Source organism: Amphiprion ocellaris, chromosome 12, assembly GCF_022539595.1.
Source record: "Amphiprion ocellaris isolate individual 3 ecotype Okinawa chromosome 12, ASM2253959v1, whole genome shotgun sequence".
Lineage (NCBI taxonomy): Eukaryota > Metazoa > Chordata > Actinopteri > Pomacentridae > Amphiprion > Amphiprion ocellaris.
The window spans coordinates 15,625,697-15,643,003 of NC_072777.1; the positions used below are offsets into that span (position 1 = coordinate 15,625,697).

At 45.1% G+C, this 17,307-nt stretch overlaps 1 protein-coding gene across 1 annotated transcript in view; it reads right to left on the reverse strand.

Annotated features, from left to right (window-relative positions):
* LOC111564587 (exostosin-1) overlaps positions 1-1,318 on the reverse strand; it is a 458,700-nt gene extending 457,382 nt beyond the window's left edge. Inside the window, exon 1 of the mRNA XM_023264250.3 lies at positions 287-1,318. The gene's annotated coding sequence lies outside the window, so the exon portion shown is untranslated. The remainder of the gene's footprint in view (positions 1-286) is intronic.
* Between the last annotated feature and the right edge of the window lie 15,989 nt (positions 1,319-17,307).

The window sequence follows — 17,307 nt, forward strand, 5'->3', positions numbered from 1 at the left end:
CGTAAAAATAAAATATAAACTTGTGAATATAACCTGTTTCCAACATTGTTTTAGCTCTTTAAATATTAGGTAAGGCAAGGTTTGTGAGGAATATTTGAAGCGTCACCTGGACATTCAGTAGTGCGCACTAAAATGTGAGATTTCTGAAAGGAGTTTGGAGCGGGGTAAACAAGTGCCTTATTGGTCCCAGGAAAACCACCTCTCTGCAAATTATACTGTGATTTACCAACGAGTAATAATGTTTCTTTTCTTAGTGACCTGAGAGCTATAATAAGAATCCACTCACCTGTTCAAAGGGAACACCTGTGGTTCCGAAGAGGGATCGTGTCCGCTGCTCTCCTCTCCAGCCTGAACAGGAATCCACAATTAGGAAACACATTCTTCAATAAACCACGAACACTGAATCACAAATCCATCAAAGTTAGAATTCAAACACGTGTAGGAGGAAATCGGTGAGCGCAGCGTCCACGGGGAAGACGAACGAGGTGCGCTGCCTTCATCCTCCGCCACGTCCCAGTCACAAAGTTTCCCCGAGAAATACCACGGAGCGCTTTTCACGCGTACGAGCCTCCCACAGGAACACGCAGCTTTCTGTCAGCGCGGCAGGTACCCCCGGTGTGACTGTAAGACCCACACTCATCTGCTAGAAGAGCCGCGTTCAAATCCACAGCATCCATGCAGAATTAAGTGTGTTCAACAAAGCGCGTGTATCTCCAATCAGCACCTGCCATCCCCTCCTTCGGAAAATCCCAGCTAGACAGGATCCAAAGTTTGAAATTTAAATCCACCTGTGCGCTGCCGCTCACTGCGAGGAATAAGCAGGAATCATCATCCCAGGTAAGTTAAGGAAATGCCGGCGCACCTGATCCGGAGAGAGGCGCATCAATAAAATCCCGTTGGCAGGAGGCAGAGCATCTCCGCAGGGTTAAAGTGATGGATCAAATAAGCATCGTGAGCTGTTCTTCTGGGCTATTCCATCCCGAGCACTGGCTTTCAACTGTCCCGATGTCCTCACGTTTCCATTATCAAATCCTCAGTTGGATCCGGGCTGCGCCACCGTGCAGCATCCAGCAGCAGCAGCAGCAGCAGCGGCAGCGCTGATAAGCCAGACAGCAGCAGGCTGGCAGATCGGGGGGATCCGAGTATGCACGGGGCGTCTGCTGGTTCTGATAAGGTATAGGAGCTCGCCATAATTCAGCATCTCCCAGTCTGCATTGTATTTGTGTTTGTATCTGTTTAATGGAGGGTATGAAGACAAGAAATGTCCCAAGAAATCTGCGAAATCACAGATGAGGGAGAAGTCCCAGAGGAGCATTCAGGACCTTTAAAATGACTGCCATTCCTATTTTGCAAACCAATCTTTAGATTTACTGTAGTAAATTCAAAATTCAAATTCAATTCAAAAAACTTTTTGTCCCCAAAGGGCAGTTAAAAAATGCCCCAATTTATCTAACATAGACTTAGATAAGGTGGCTGCATTTCTTTTGTCTCATCAAAGTTGAGATTTTGTTTCCAAAAAGACACAAATTAACTGAGAAGTTTTCTTTCCTACAGCCTGATCAACAACATTTTTAATATTATTTGATCTGCACGGTTTACAAGATGGAATTACAGTCTACAGTTCAGGGATGTTACTTGATCTGCATGCAATTTGTCACATTAATAAAACAAAATCTTCTTATGCTGAGCCCAGGATCCCCTTAAGGTTGAGATGATGGGATGCTAAATGATGCTGAGGGGATTTATCACGGCTTACAGTTCTGTGAACTGACTCTTTTACAAACCTGTGAACTTATAATTAAGTCTTGGCTTATCAAATCACTTAATGAGTCGAATATTTGGCCTAATAAATTAACTTTAACCATCTGGTCCACTAATCTTTCCATTTGTCCTGTCCTTCCTACACGTTGCTGCTTATTTGTATAGATGCAATTGATTAAATAAAATTACTTTGCTCAGGATCTAAATAGATGTAATTATCTCATACATTAGAGGGCGAGGAGCCACCCGCAGACACATGGTGTATCAAACAGCGCCATCTTGTGGCACATTTTTGCAGCCCACACTTCAACACAAGCAGCTTCAGTGGACACACAACTACCACACATCTCACTGTTTTGTTTTTTCTCATCATTGCATTACAATGATGAGAAATAGAAAAATGAGCAGATTTCACTGCAACAAATGATTTCAGAATCACAACCTCTTGCTGTTTTGGAACATAAATGGTGTGCTATTGAAGGAACAACCTTTCTGTCACTGCAGAGGTTTTCTGAAGCTGCACCAGGCTCCTACAGACAGAAAGAGGTGCCTGTCTGACAAATAATTTAAGGTGAAATCAGCTAACTGCACACAGCACAGCACATAAATATTAATCCTGCCTGCCTCTGATGCTTTATAACTAAGTCATGGCAGAGACATTTATGCACAAGTCATGGCAGGACAGATCAGGTCTACAGTGTCTCAGAAAGGATATATCTCTGTCTTTCATCTAAGAATTTGATCAAATAAAAAAATCCACACCTGTATGATTTACTGTTGTCCATGCTGTGTCAGAAACACTTATCATACCATTCCGTCAAACCTGATTTAGGGTAAATCATCCATCCATTATCTCTACACCGCTTAATCCTCATTGGGCTCGTGGGGGGCTGGAGACTATCCCAGCTGATTTAGGGTGAAGACAGGGGACACCCTGGACAGGTCACCAGTCTATCACAGGGCTACAAATAGAGACAAACAATCACACTCACATTCACACCTACGGACAATTTAGAATCAACAATTAACCTCAGCATGTTTTTGGTAGGAAGCCACAGTACCCAGAGAAAACCCACACTGCACAGGGAGAACATACAAACTCCATCCAGAAAGATCCTGGGAAGGCTGGGACACAAACCAGAGATCTTCTAGCTGCAAGGCAACAGCGCTAACTACTAAGCCCCTTGTGCAGCCCCCAGTATAAATCCTCCTATCTGAATGATTTATTAAAGTGTTTGTTTCACTTTCAGTTCTCTGAATTGTCTCTAATTCAGCAATTTTACTCTTAGCTTTCTGAATACCTGAGGTGAGCCCCTCTGGTCCCCTGTCTGCTCCAGAGGAAGTCTTTTTGGATTGCCTTTTATCCTTGACTTTTCTAGTTTTTTTCCTCCTTCGTATTCAGCAGTCTCTAAACTCATCACTATAAACCTCGCTGCTTATGCACTTTATTACTCCACCAAGGAACGCTGCAAACAGGGTTTCTGCAGAAATCAGCCAGTCAAATTTTATGCTTTTTAATACCATTTTAATGCTATACTGTAAAAATTTTAATGCCACGACCGTGAACTCAACAAATTTCACAGGTTTGTTTTTTGTAAAAGATGATTTTTATATGAAAACTGTCCCTATATTTCACTGTTTCTGAATCTGGAAACCACCCATGTTGGAGGCCAAGCCTGCTCTCCCTCCATCTAGACAGGTTGCAGTGTGTGTGTGTGTGTGTGTGTGTGTGTGTGTGTGTGTGTGTGTGTGTGTGTGTGTGTGTGTGAGAGAGAGAAAGAGTGTGTGTATGTGTGTATGTGAGTGTGACGTAAGGAGGAGCGCTGCAGAGGTGTGTGTGGCAGAGACGAGTGTGAAGTTTTAGGAAAAGTGAGCTGCACATAATGATACAGAAAGTCATAGAGGGAAAGTGTGAGAGGCAAGTGTACTCTGGATGAACAGTGAGTGTGGACAATTGCTGCTGGTTAAATAAAGTGCCTCGTTCTCCCCACCTGCAAAGCTTGTCCGGACTTTATATTGGCTGTTACCACTGGTTGCGCTAGCAACGCGGGCTAGCGCAATCTGAGGCTGCCCAACCACGGTTCGGCGGCCGGCAGAATCGAGTCGGTAACATCTGACCACCCACGGGCTGTAGTCATTCTCTGAAATCCGTGTTTTCTCACCATTTGTGCTGGAATTTGCGTTTCCCCATTTCCCAGCTCCTCTCCACCTGGTCCAGCCTGCCGGCCACTTTAATAGCATGCAATTTTTTGGCAATTGCACCCAACCAGTCGGAACAATTATCGCAATGCTTCGGCATGTTTACGCAGATGCACATATCTGACGAATCGCAGTCTATAATTATATATTATTATTATTATTGTCAAATATTTTTCTTGAAAACTGCAGAATTTTTTTTAATGCCACTGAGAATCAAATTTAATGATTTTTAATGCCATTTGTAGGAGCCATATTTCATGTTGCTCGTTTTTGTAAATTCTCACCCAAGACCCCAGGGGGCTGTATTTCTTTTACCTAAGCCTGACGACCTGGGGTCAGTGAAGGTATTTAACTGATTGTATGATTTGGTTTAGGTGTTGTTGGACAGAAACACAGAGGCACACAGTTTTCGACTGTGCTCGACCTTCTTTGCGTCTTATTATTTTATTCATGACCAAGTTTAAGTTATGGGTAAAGATCAACAATAAAGAATTGGGATTATTTCGACTCCTAAGAAACCGTTTGTTTATTTAAAGTTGAGTGGACGTCAAAACTCTCGAATAGCCACTATCCACAACCATGTAGGGCTAAGTACAGGACATAGCCACTATAATTTAGGTAGAAAACTGTCTCGTTTTGGATCGAGAGGAACTGGACTTGTTGCCCTAGGACCGGGACTGGAGCTGCGTCGGAGCTAGCAGTCGGAGCTGCGTCGGAGCTAGCAGTCGGAGCTAGCAGTCGGAGCTAACAGTCGGAGCTAGCAGTCGGAGCTAGCCGCCGGAGCTAGTCGCCGGAGCCATCGGGACACCAGCATCATACGTCGGGATGTCAACTCGTCAACTCTGGCCAACGCACGAATGGGGTAGGAGATTCAGCGCTGATGTTTATGAATGGCCATTGTAAATACTGTGTGCACACATAAAGGTACGGTGAGCGTAAATCATGGGTAGCCAACACGGTGCCCGCGGGCGCCTGGTTGCCCGCAGAGACCATGTGAGTTGCCCACTACCATGTTCTAAAAATAACACTAGTCACCATGAAATTCCTTATAAAAAATTATAGTTGCTGCTCTTTTTAAATCAAAAATACTTACATTAATGCAGATTTTAAATTGTAATATTTATTATATTTAAAAAAAAAAAAAAAAACAAAACAAAAATGTCTTCGGTGTAAATGAACTTTGACCTTTTCCGAGTCAAAGTTCACTGCGCATGTCAAACCACCACGTCACTGCTGAAGCTTCCGGGCGCAGACACTTCGGGAAGCTAGGTGTGGGTTTTACCCCCAAAACATGACAGACAAGTGAAAGAGAAAACACTATTTTCACGATGACTGGGAGGAAGAGTTCTTTTTCACGACAGTGAAAGATAAATGTATGTGTCCTATTTGCGGGGCGACTATTGCGTCGGCAAAGCGGCACAATGTGGAGAGACGCTACTTTAGCCGCTACAAAGCTTCCATGCTAACTAGCCACCTGGTAGCACATAGACTGTATGCGCACTACGGACAGGAAAAACCTGGGACTTAAAGGCAGCTTTGACATCTACTAAGCGGCGAAAAGTTTCTTCGTGGAGAAAAATGTACCATTAGAAAGGCTTGTTTCATTGAAGACAGACGGGGCTCCTCCATGACGGGTCGCCATGTAGGCTTCATTGTACGATGCAGAGGTGATCCAGACTTCCCAACATTCCTACATTACCACTGCATCATTCACCAGCAGGACATATGTATGTACAAAAGTGGCCGGATTTGATCATGTGATGACTCGTGTCGTGAAGATCATAAATGGCTCCAAAGCCAAACAACCAGGACATTGAAGGTGCTGCTGGAGGAGCTGTCAGCTGAACATGGTGACCTGTTACTACACACAGAAACCCCGTGGATCAGCAGGGACCAGTTTTGCAGCGTTTTTTGTCACTGTTGGCCGAAATCAAAGAGTTCATGCAATCCAAAGGGGAAGACACCTTGCTGCTTGAGGACACTGAGTGGATTCTTGCCTTTGCATTTTTAACGGACATCACTGGGAAACTGAACCATCTGAACTGTGAGCTGCAAGGTAATGGTAAGACATGATCAGCTCTGCAATGCCAGGCTTCCCACTAACACACATTTACAGACAAAGAAAGAGTTAACATGTTGTCATTCAAAACACCGTGCCATTACACAAAAATGTGAAAAATAATTAGTTGAAAACATGCAATGATTTGTTGTTATGATCTGTTAAAAATGCTGCAATGCTGGTGAAAAATGCTGGTGATTAGTACTAATGTGACAGGATTCATTTCAAAATGTGAAAGAGTTGATTTTTTTTCTTACATAACTGATAATTTGTACAAACATGGGACAGAGTTCATGAATTGTTGAAAAATGTTACAAAGATAGTGGTTTGCACAAATGAAGCATGATTTGATGACAGCCTCTCCCGGGGCTGCGACCTTATCGTGGTGGAGGGGTTTGTGTGTCCCAATGATCCCAGGAGCTATGTTGTCCGGGGCTTTATGCCCCTGGTAGGGTCACCCAAGACAAACAGGTCCTGGGTGAAGGACCAGACAAACAGCAGCCCAGAAGACCCCAATGAAGACTAAAAATCTTGGAACCACGAGTCACTTGCCCGGATGCGGGTCACCGGGGTCCCCCCCTGGAGCCAGGCCCGGGGGTGGGGCTCGATGGAGAGCGTCTGGTGGCCGGGCTTCTTCCCACGGGGCCCGGCCGGGCACAGCCCGAAGAAGAGACGTGGGACCCCCCTCCAGCAGGCCCACCACCCGCAGGAGGGGCCATAGGGGTCCGGTGCCATGTGTGTTGGGCGGTGGCCAGGGGCGGGGAGCCTGGCGTACCGACCCCCGGCTACACAAGCTGGCTCTAGGGACGTGGAACGTCACCTCTCTGGCGGGGAAGGAGCCTGAGCTGGTGTGCGAGGCTGAGAAGTTCCGACTTGATATAGTCGGCCTCACCTCGACACACAGCAGGGGCTCTGGAACCAGCCCTCTCGAGAGGGGTTGGACTCTCTTCCACTCTGGAGTTGCCAATGGTGAGAGGCGCCGAGCAGGGGTGTCAATACTCATTGCGCCTCGGCTCGGTGACTGTGTGTTGAAGTTTACCCCGGTGGACGAGAGGGTGGCCTCCCTTCGCCTTCGGGTGGGGGGACGGTTCCTTACTGTTGTTTGTGCCTACGGGCCGAACAGCAGTTCGGAGTATCCGCCCTTTCTGGAATCCTTGGAGGGGGTGCTGGAGAGCGCCCCTTCTGGGGATTCCATAGTTCTGCTGGGGGACTTCAACGCTCACGTTGGCAATGACAGTGAGACCTGGAGAGGCGTGATTGGGAGGAACAGCCCCCCCGATCTGAACCCGAGCGGTGTTCTGTTATTGGACTTCTGTGCTCGTCACAGATTGTCCATAACGAACACGATGTTCAGGCATAAGGGTGTCCATATGTGCACTTGGCACCAGGACACCCTAGGCCGCAGTTCGATGATCGACTTTGTTGTCGTATCGTCGGACTTGCGGCCGCATGTCCTGGACACTCGGGTGAAGAGAGGGGCGGAGCTGTCAACCGATCACCACCTGGTGGTGAGTTGTCTCCGATGGTGGGGGAGGATGCCAGTCAGACCTGGCAGACCCAAACGGATCGTGAGGGTGTGCTGGGAACGTCTGGCGGAGTCCCCTGTCAGAAGGAGTTTCAACTCCCACCTCCGGTCAAACTTCAACCATGTCCCGAGGGAGGTGGGGGACATTGAGTCCGAGTGGACCATGTTCCGTGCCTCCATTGCTGAGGCGGCCGATCGTTGCTGTGGCCGTAAGGTGGTCGGTGCCTGTCGCGGCGGCAATCCCCGAACCCGTTGGTGGACACCAGCGGTAAGGGATGCCGTCAAGCTGAAGAAGGAGTCCTACCGGGCCTTTTTGGCCTGTGGGACTCTGGAGGCAGCTGACAGGTATCGGCTGGCCAAGCGGGCTGCAGCTGCGGCTGTCGCCGAGGCAAAAACTCGGGTATGGGAGGAGTTTGGCGAGGCCATGGAAAACGACTTCCGGACGGCTTCGAAGAGATTCTGGTCCACCATCCGGCGTCTCAGGGGGGGAAAGCGGTGCACTGTCAACACTGTGTATAGTGGGGATGGTGCACTGCTGACCTCAACTCGGGACGTTGTGAATCGGTGGGGGGAGTACTTCGAAGACCTCCTCAATCCCACCGACACGCCTTCTGATTCAGAAGCGGGGCCTGGGGTCTCGGGGGTGGATTCTCCCATCTCTGGGGTCGAAGTCGCCGAGGTAGTTAAAAAGCTCCTTGGTGGCAGGGCCCCGGGTGTGGATGAGATCCGCCCGGAGTTCCTCAAGGCCCTGGATGTTGTGGGGCTGTCCTGGTTGACACGCCTCTGCAACATCGCGTGGACATCGGGGGCAGTGCCTCTGGATTGGCAGACTGGGGTGGTGGTCCCTCTTTTCAAAAAGGGGGACCGGAGGGTGTGTTCCAACTATAGGGGGATCACACTCCTCAGCCTCCCCGGGAAGGTCTATTCAGGGGTACTGGAGAGGAGGGTCCGCCGGATAGTCGAACCTCGGATTCAGGAGGAGCAATGTGGTTTTCGTCCCGGCCGTGGAACTGTGGACCAGCTCTACACCCTCAGCAGGGTCCTTGAGGGTGCATGGGAGTTTGCCCAACCAGTCCACATGTGTTTTGTGGATCTGGAGAAGGCTTTCGACTGTGTTCCTCGGGGAACCCTCTGGGGAGTGCTCCGGGAGTACGGGGTAACGGACCACCTAATACAGGCTGTCCGTTCCCTGTATGACCGGTGCCAGAGCTTGGTCCGCATCTCTGGCAATAAGTCGAACTCGTTTCCAGTGAGAGTTGGACTCCGCCAGGGCTGCCCTTTGTCACCGATTCTGTTCATAATTTTTATGGACAGAATATCTAGGCGCAGCCAGGGTGTTGAGGGGGTCCGGTTTGGTGACCTCAGGATTCCGTCACTGCTTTTCGCGGATGATGTGGTCCTGTTGGCTTCATCATGCCAGGACCTCCAACTCTCACTGGATCGGTTCGCAGCCGAGTGTGAAGCAGTTGGGATGAGGATCAGCACCTCCAAATCCGAGTCCATGGTCCTCAGCCGGAAAAGGGTGGAGTGCACTCTCCGGGTCAGGGATGAGGTCCTGCCCCAAGTGGAGGAGTTTAAGTACCTCGGGGTCTTGTTCACGAGTGAGGGAAGGATGGATCGAGAGATCGACCGGCGGATTGCTACGGCCTCCGCAGTAATGCGGGCGCTGTACAGGTCCGTCGTGGTAAAGAGGGAGCTGAGCCGAAAGGCGAAGCTCTCAATTTACCGGTCGATCTACGTTCCTACCCTCACCTATGGTCACGAGCTTTGGGTAGTGACCGAAAGAACAAGATCGCGGGTACAAGCGGCTGAAATGAGTTTCCTCCGCAGGGTGGCTGGGCTCTCCCTTAGAGATAGGGTTAGAAGCTCGGCCATCCGGGAGGATCTCAGAGTAGAGCCGCTGCTCCTCCGCGTAGAGAGGAGCCAGATGAGGTGGCTCGGGCATCTAATTAGGATGCCCCCCGGACGCCTCCCCGGTGAGGTGTTTAGGGCACGTCCCACTGGGAGGAGGCCCCGGGGAAGACCCAGGACACGCTGGAGAGACTATGTCTCCCAGCTGGCCTGGGAACGCCTTGGGGTCCCCCGGGAGGAGCTAGATGATGTGGCCGGGGAGAGGGAGGTCTGGGCTTCCCTCCTAAAGCTGCTGCCCCCGCGACCCGACCCGGACCAGCGGTAGAAGATGGATGGATGGATGGATGGATGGATGGATGGATGGATTTGATGACAGTTAATGATTTCCTAAAAATACTAGAAGTGACAATTTGCACAGAAATGTAACTGGTGTGATTTTGAACAAAATGCTGCAAATATGCTGATTCATACAAAACTGCCAAGAAAGATATTTACAAAAGTTTCAGAGATGGGATACTTCTGACTTTTATATATTGGAACAGATTTCCATAAACGTGTGTGTTTCCTACCGTCATTGTTGTGGAAATCGTTATTAATAATTATTGTCAGTAATAATTAACATAAATGTGATCAGTCTTTTTACATATTATCTTCATTATTATTGTTTAAAGATGATGGCGCAAGTTTGCTATTGAGGAAGTTTATATCAAACAAGGTGCCCTACGTACTACTCAGTACCCTTGAAGTTGCTCTCAGGTTCAAAAAGGTTGGTGACCTCTGGCGTAAATCCAATGCATTGGTAGCAAACTCCTAACTGTTTTAAATGAACTTTGCACGTCCAGGTGTGCTTCGGCACTGATATTACTTGACAATATTGCAGGTTTATAAATAAACCATTACATTTTGGCCAAATGGCGGAAGAGGACAAAATGGGGAGACATTTTGAGACTAAGACTGTTATAGCTGTGGAGACAAAAATGCAAACTGAGAAAAAACGTCAGGTGAAGCCAACAGAAAAGGCTTTACTGGAAAAAATAAGTAGTTTGGAAAGACAAAGAAAGGTTAAATTTAATAATTTGTCTAAGCTTAAAGAATTATTCTTCTGCTGATGAAAAACAGAGTGTGTAAATGAGGTTAAAAATGAATTTAACAAGTATATGGGTTTGTCTGATGAAACATACCGGGTACATAAGGTTTTGCTGGGTCTGTTGCCTAAAGATGAGGCAGAAAAACATGACATATTGTATCAAGCTAAAATGCTGAATGTCTCTGAGTTTATTTCTGTTGTAAAGAAGTGATTGTCTGATGCTCAAAGGTGCCCAGCTGCTGTGCTTGGTGCTGCTGGACTAAATGATGAAAATCTTACTGTTGACAATACTGGAGAGGAACGTGAACCAGCTGCTGTTGGCAATGAGGAAAAGGAAGTTGATGCTGCTGTCCATGATCAAAAGAATGAAAACAAAACCAAAGAGGAGACTCAAAACAAAGCTGCTGATGATGGAGAAGAGGAGATTCAGATTGAACCTCAGGACAGCATTTCAAATGTTGCTTCAGGAACCTCCAAAAGGCTGTCACATCATTCCTCAACAACCAGTTTCTCCAGCCAGTCGTCCAAAGCTTCTGAGCGCATCAAAACAGAGGTGGAAAAGGCTGCACTCTTGGCTCGTGCTGCTGCTTTAAAGAATAAGCACGCTCTGAACGAACAGAAATATCTCTTAAGGAAAAAGAGGGAACAGCTGGAATTGGACACAGAAATAGCTGTCGCTAATGCTAAGCTAGCTGTGCTAAAAGCCAGTGGCAGCAATAAAAGCAGCATTGCTCCCAGGCACTCTGATGGGATGGAATCTTATTACAAAGAGGGGGCTAAGCCTAAGTCCAAGTCTACATCTCTCAATCCACAGGTTACACAATTTGTGCCTTCATCCTTACAGCAGCACGCGTCTCTTCATGCACCACAAGGCTATGTCGCACCAGTGACAGAAAGTGAAGTTGCAACTTACAATAACCAGCAGTTACATCCTACAACTTGTACAGTGAACACCAGTTCTAAGTCATTTGTGTCAAAACGGGACCCAGCTATTGCTCAAAACACTCCACCTCCACCAAGCCAAAATCAACCATCAGTAGATGTCTACAGTGTGCTACAACAACAAAATGATATAGCATCTCTTCTGGTTCAGATGCAAACATCCCAGTTACTGCCACACAGAGGAATGACAACTTATGATGGAGACCCTCTGCAGTTCAAAGACTTTCTGCAAAGGAGATTGTCTGTACTACCTTGAGCAGTACACAAGGGGACAGCCAAGAGACATTGTACGCAGCTGCCTTCACATGACTGCCGAAAAAGGATATGCTGCTGCCAAGCCACTACTAAAAGAGCACTTTGGAAATGAATTTAATGTAACAGCAGCCTACATGGAAAAGGTCACTGGTTGGCCAAGCGTCAAGTCGGAGGATGCTAAAGCACTGAAAGCATATGGACTGTTCCTTCATGAATGCTATAATGCTATGGAGGAACTGCGATATTTAGAGAAGTTAAACATGCCGGCTAACATGAAAATTCTGAGTCAGAAGTTCCCATACAAACTCAGAGAGAAATGGAGAACAAAGGCATGTGACATTTTTGAGACAACTGGACAAAGGGCATGTTTCTGTGATTTTGTCAACTTCATAGAGAAGCAGGTCAGACTTACCTCAGATCCCATCTTTGGCAACATACAGGACACTCCACTGGTTAAAGGAATAACCAGACTAATCAAGCCTCAAATCAAGTCACAGTTGAAAAGAAATAGCTATGCTACCCATGTTTCCATAAATGACAGACGTAAAACTGTTGCTCACAAAAATGGAGAGGTTCAGAGCAAAGATATTTCCCTCACAAACACTACTTCGTGCCTGTATTGTGGACATAATGGTCATGCATTGGAACAATGTCAACAACTGGGAAAAAAATTACACCGGGAAAAAGCAGACTTTCTAAAGGAGAAAGGACTATGTTTCAGCTGCTTAAACACAGGACACTTAAGTAAGAATTGCGATAGGCGCATCACTTGCAAACTGTGCAGCCAAAAGCATCCCAGTATTTTGCACATTGGTCACACGAAAAAAAACTTTCCAAAAGGGTTCAGAGCAACCAAAGGGGTCCTCTGAAATCTGCACAACTTCCTCAACATGTGGCTGGCCACCACAGTGGTATACTTCCCATCGTGCCTGTTACAGTGAAGAATTCAAAAGGAAACAAGATTATTGAAACATATGCCTTTCTAGACATGGACAAAAGGCCAAGATCAGTCTCCGTACCATGGGTCACAAAAAGACTGTGACAAGTTCCATTATTAATGGCCTGGAGATTTCAGAGTTGTCTGGCAAACATTTCTACTATCTTCCTAATGCATTCACTCAGAAAGAGATGCCTGTCTCCACAGACGACATAATCAGTGAAGAGGAGCTGGCTAGATGGCCTTATCTGAAAAATGTTAACTTTCCACGCATCAACGCTGATGTTGACCTGTTAATTGGCACCAATGTATCCAAGCTGATGGAGCCTTGGGAGGTCATCAATAGTCAAGGTGAAGGACTCTACACAATCAGAACCTTACTGGGGTGGGTAATAAATGGTACAATGCAAGGAAGTGGTGACGGTGAGAGTGTCTACCCCCTGTTTATGCAAACAGAACTGCAGTTGACAGAATCGAGGAGCTGTTAACTAGCCACTAGGAACTCTGCTGAAACTGAGTAAGAAAAGAAAGGAGCTGCAACTTGCAGGTGGTAATAGAGAACCTGCACTAAATGTGCGGAAAGAAATGTGAACTTTCAAGGATTCACTTGGGAATCAGAAAGTACCACTGGAAGATCTTTATGCTCGGAGAAGGTGGAAACAGGTTCAGTACATCGCTGATCTCTTTTGGAAGAGATGGATCCACGAATACTTGCCACTGCTGCAAGAACGTCAAAAATGGACAAAAGAAAAAAGGAGCTTTACACCTGGAGATGTTGTCATGGTGATGGATTCCACAGCACCACGTGGCTCTTGGGTACTTGGTACAGTACTAGAGACTTTTCCAGATAAAAAAGGTCTGGTATGTGTGGTTCGTCTCAACCAAAGCAAGTGTGATCGAGAGACCTGTAATGAAAATATGTCTATTGTGTGAAGCTACAGCTTGATCTACTCAAACAATGGTTTATGGAAAAATATATCATGTTCTTATACATGTTAATATTGTATAATTTGGTTTGTATCATTACGGCTCCTTTAATTGAGATTTGTTAATTGCTTTGTCTTCTGCCAGACGTAATTAGGGGCTGGTATGTAGGAGCCATATTTCATGTTGCTCTTGTTTTTGTAATTTCTCACCCAAGACCCCAGGGGGCTGTATTTCTTTTACCTGAGGCTAACGACCTGGGGTCAATGAAGGTATTTAACTGATTGTATGATTTGGTTTCAGGTGTTGTTGGACAGAAACACAGAGGCACACAGTTTTTGACTGTGCTCGACTTTCTTTGCGTTTTATTATTTTATTTATGACCAAGTTTAAGTTACGGGTAAAGATCAACAATAAAGAATTGGGATATTTCGACTCCTAAGAATCCGTTTGTTTATTTAAAGTTGAGTGGACGTCAAAACTCTCGAATAGCCACTATCCACAACCATGTAGGGCTAAGTACAGGACATAGCCACTACACCATTTAAGGCTTTAATTTTGCAAAATCAATTTAATGACTATTAATGCTTTTTAATGCCCTGCAGAAACCCTGTGCAGAGTTATGTGGTGATCAACGTACATTTGTCTGTCTGTTAGCAACATTACTTAACCTTTTGATGCGCAACATGGGTCAAAATTGCCTCGGAAAATGGGTATCTCCTGACCCACACTGTGCATCAAAGGGTTAAAAACAGACTGACGGATCTGGATGAAATTTTCAGGAAAGGTCTGAAATGACAGAAGGGCCAAATGATTAGATTTTGGCAGTGATGCGGCTTATAGTCTGGATCCACGGATTTGTTAAGATTTCTGTATCATTGCGAGAGCGGCACGGCATCACTGTAACTATGACTACAGGTGAACACTACGTCAGCTGCTTGCTGACCCTCATATGATTGTGCTCCTATGACAAATTGACCGCTGCAGACTTATTGGAACATATCCATTGGAATTTATATGACTGAGCAGCCTTGGCGGAGTACTGCACTCTCTGAGTGCTTTTCTTCTTGTGTTTCTGTTGTTCCGGTGTCAAAATTGGGCCTTTCACAGTATAAATCTTGGATCTCAGAAAGTTGAAGAATTGGAGACCAATAACAGTTTGAATTTATCTGAGCACTTGAAAAACAATACTTAAGAAAGGATTTCTCATCTGTAATCTCCAGCTGCATCCTGTAAATCTCTGGATATTAATCTAAAGCACTAGCAGATGTAAAACTAGAAGTCTCTCTCTGAGCAGCAGAGTTTTCTTCTAATTTACTGGTACTGTGATAACTCTGAAGGATCCACTGGTGTTGATGGCTTCATGCTCCATTAGGGGATGATAAATCTGAAAAGGTCCTGTTAGTGTTCGCAGAGCAGCACAGAGAGCCAAGTATGATCTGTTTCCAGTCTCAGTCCATCGCTCCACTTCCTCCACTTCCTCATTTTCACTATTAATCTTGGGATTGTTGAGCTGCACTGAAGTCTCTCTGCTCTCCTCTGCTAGTGACTAGGAGATGACTGTTTCCGAGGTTTTACATAATTTTGTATTTAAATATATACATTACTGTTCAAAATTTCATGTTTTCCATGAAAACTCACACTTTAATTCATGTGCTAACATAATTGGTCAAGGGTTTTCTAATCATCAATTAGCCTTTCAACACCATTAGCTAACACAATGTAGTATTAGAACACAGGAGTGATGGTTGCTGGAAATGTTCCTCTGTACCCCTATATTCCATTAAAAATTAGCCGTTTCCAGCTAGAATAGTCATTTGCCACATTAACAATGGCTAGACTGTATTTCTGATGTATCTAATGTTATCTTCATTGAAAAAAATGTTTTTATTGAAAAAAAAATAAGGACATTTCTAAGTGACCCCCAACTTTTGAACAGTAGTGTACGTATTTTCCTGGTTAACGTTCACAGTCTACCCGATGCTTTCTGCCGGTGAATGTGTTGTCTGGCTCAATTCCACTTTAGCCTTTTTGCTTTACCAGTAGATTATTTGTCTGTTTAATCTGGATGTACTCACAAACATATAGGTTTTTGTTGAATATTCTACGCAGCCCTTCTTGTTTATAAAGTCCCTCTAGGCTCCATTTTGGGTCCCATTCTGTTTTAACTGAACGTGCTGCTATTGGGGTTAGTTTTTAGGAAACATAAGATTCCTTTTCACTGTTCAGCAGATGATACACAAATCTGTCTACTCCTAAAAAGAAAAATAGCAGAATCAGTGCAGCCTTTGCTTGACTGCATATAAGCTATTAAAACCAGGAGCAATCTAAACAACTGAGATTGTTATGTTTGGTCACCCAAACCTTATAGATGACCCTGACGACACCGTTGGCCCTTTGGCCTCATATAATTGATCTTTTGTGAAAAGCTTCGGAATGACCGTCAACAGCTCCTTTAGATTTGACAAACAGCTCAGTTATCAAAACTAGCGTCTTACAGCCAAGTCTTGTATCCAAGGTGAAGGCCTCTCTCTGTCTCAAAGACTTTAATAAAGTTCTTTATTCCCACTCTGTTAGACTTTTGTTATTTCTTGTATGTGGGTGTGGAGCAGTCATCTCTTCAGTGTCTGCAGCTGCTACAAAATGCAGTTCTTGTCTTCTAACAAGAAAAATGTATGATCAGATAACACCATCTCTGTCCTCTCTCCACTGGCTTTCAGGATACATTTTAGGAATTCATTCTTTGTGTATAAGGTTTTAAGGCTTCCCCCCAGCTTATTTAACACAATTCTTGTATCATCATACCTTGATTTGAACACTAGAGGCTGACTAACTGGATGCTCTTGGATGTTCTTGGATCAAAAACAGACCTGGTCGAACCTTCACAGTGTCTGCTTCTGATCTCTGGAACAGTTTACTGTTTACACTTTACAGACTTCTAAATTGCTGCAGAAGATCCATCTTTTCTTGTTAGCATTTGATTCAAGTAGAGCTCGACATCCTTCATCTTTTGTTGTGTTGGAACTTTATATTCAGTCATTTTATTAATATTTTATCGTCTTATCGTCTTCTGAGAGAGATTTTCATAAGAAAGTCAACCTGATGAATAAAGTGAGGAGGACATGCCTTTGTGTCTACTTTTCTCTTTGATTATGTTTGGTTATGCTCCCCTGCCTGATGTGTCTCTGATTACCTGCAACATTCTGTTTCACTGTTTTTATAATTTGCTGTTATAGTAATTGTACAGAAATTTGGTTCAACTCTTGTTTTTAAAATGTGCTTTATAAATAGACCTGACATAAACATATATGATAGAACCTGACACTCTCTGTAAATGTAATGTTGTATTTTACTGCAAAGAGCTCTGTGGTTTTCTGACTTGGACAGTTATGCAGTCCGAGAATTTTAGAATGAAAAACTGTCAACACATTTTTTTTTTTACCTGAAAACAAGCAGTAACTTTGGAAATCATTTCTCATCAATCATGAATAGTGTCTGCAGGTATTTCTTTCAGGCTGCACAACATCCTTCAGCAGTAATGCAGGGCAGACTGCATGTAGCCTGACAGGAGACACCCAGAGCAATAAAACAAGAGAACAACATTGCAGCTGCTCCAAGTAAACAGCAATAACTAACAGTGACTACAATGAGTGTGTCAACAGTTTTATCAACTCAGATCTTCTCTCCTCTGGTCAGTGGACGTTGTACAGCAATGTGACAGAGTGTTCAAAAAGACCTTTCATAGGTCCTCTACTGTTCAAAAGTTT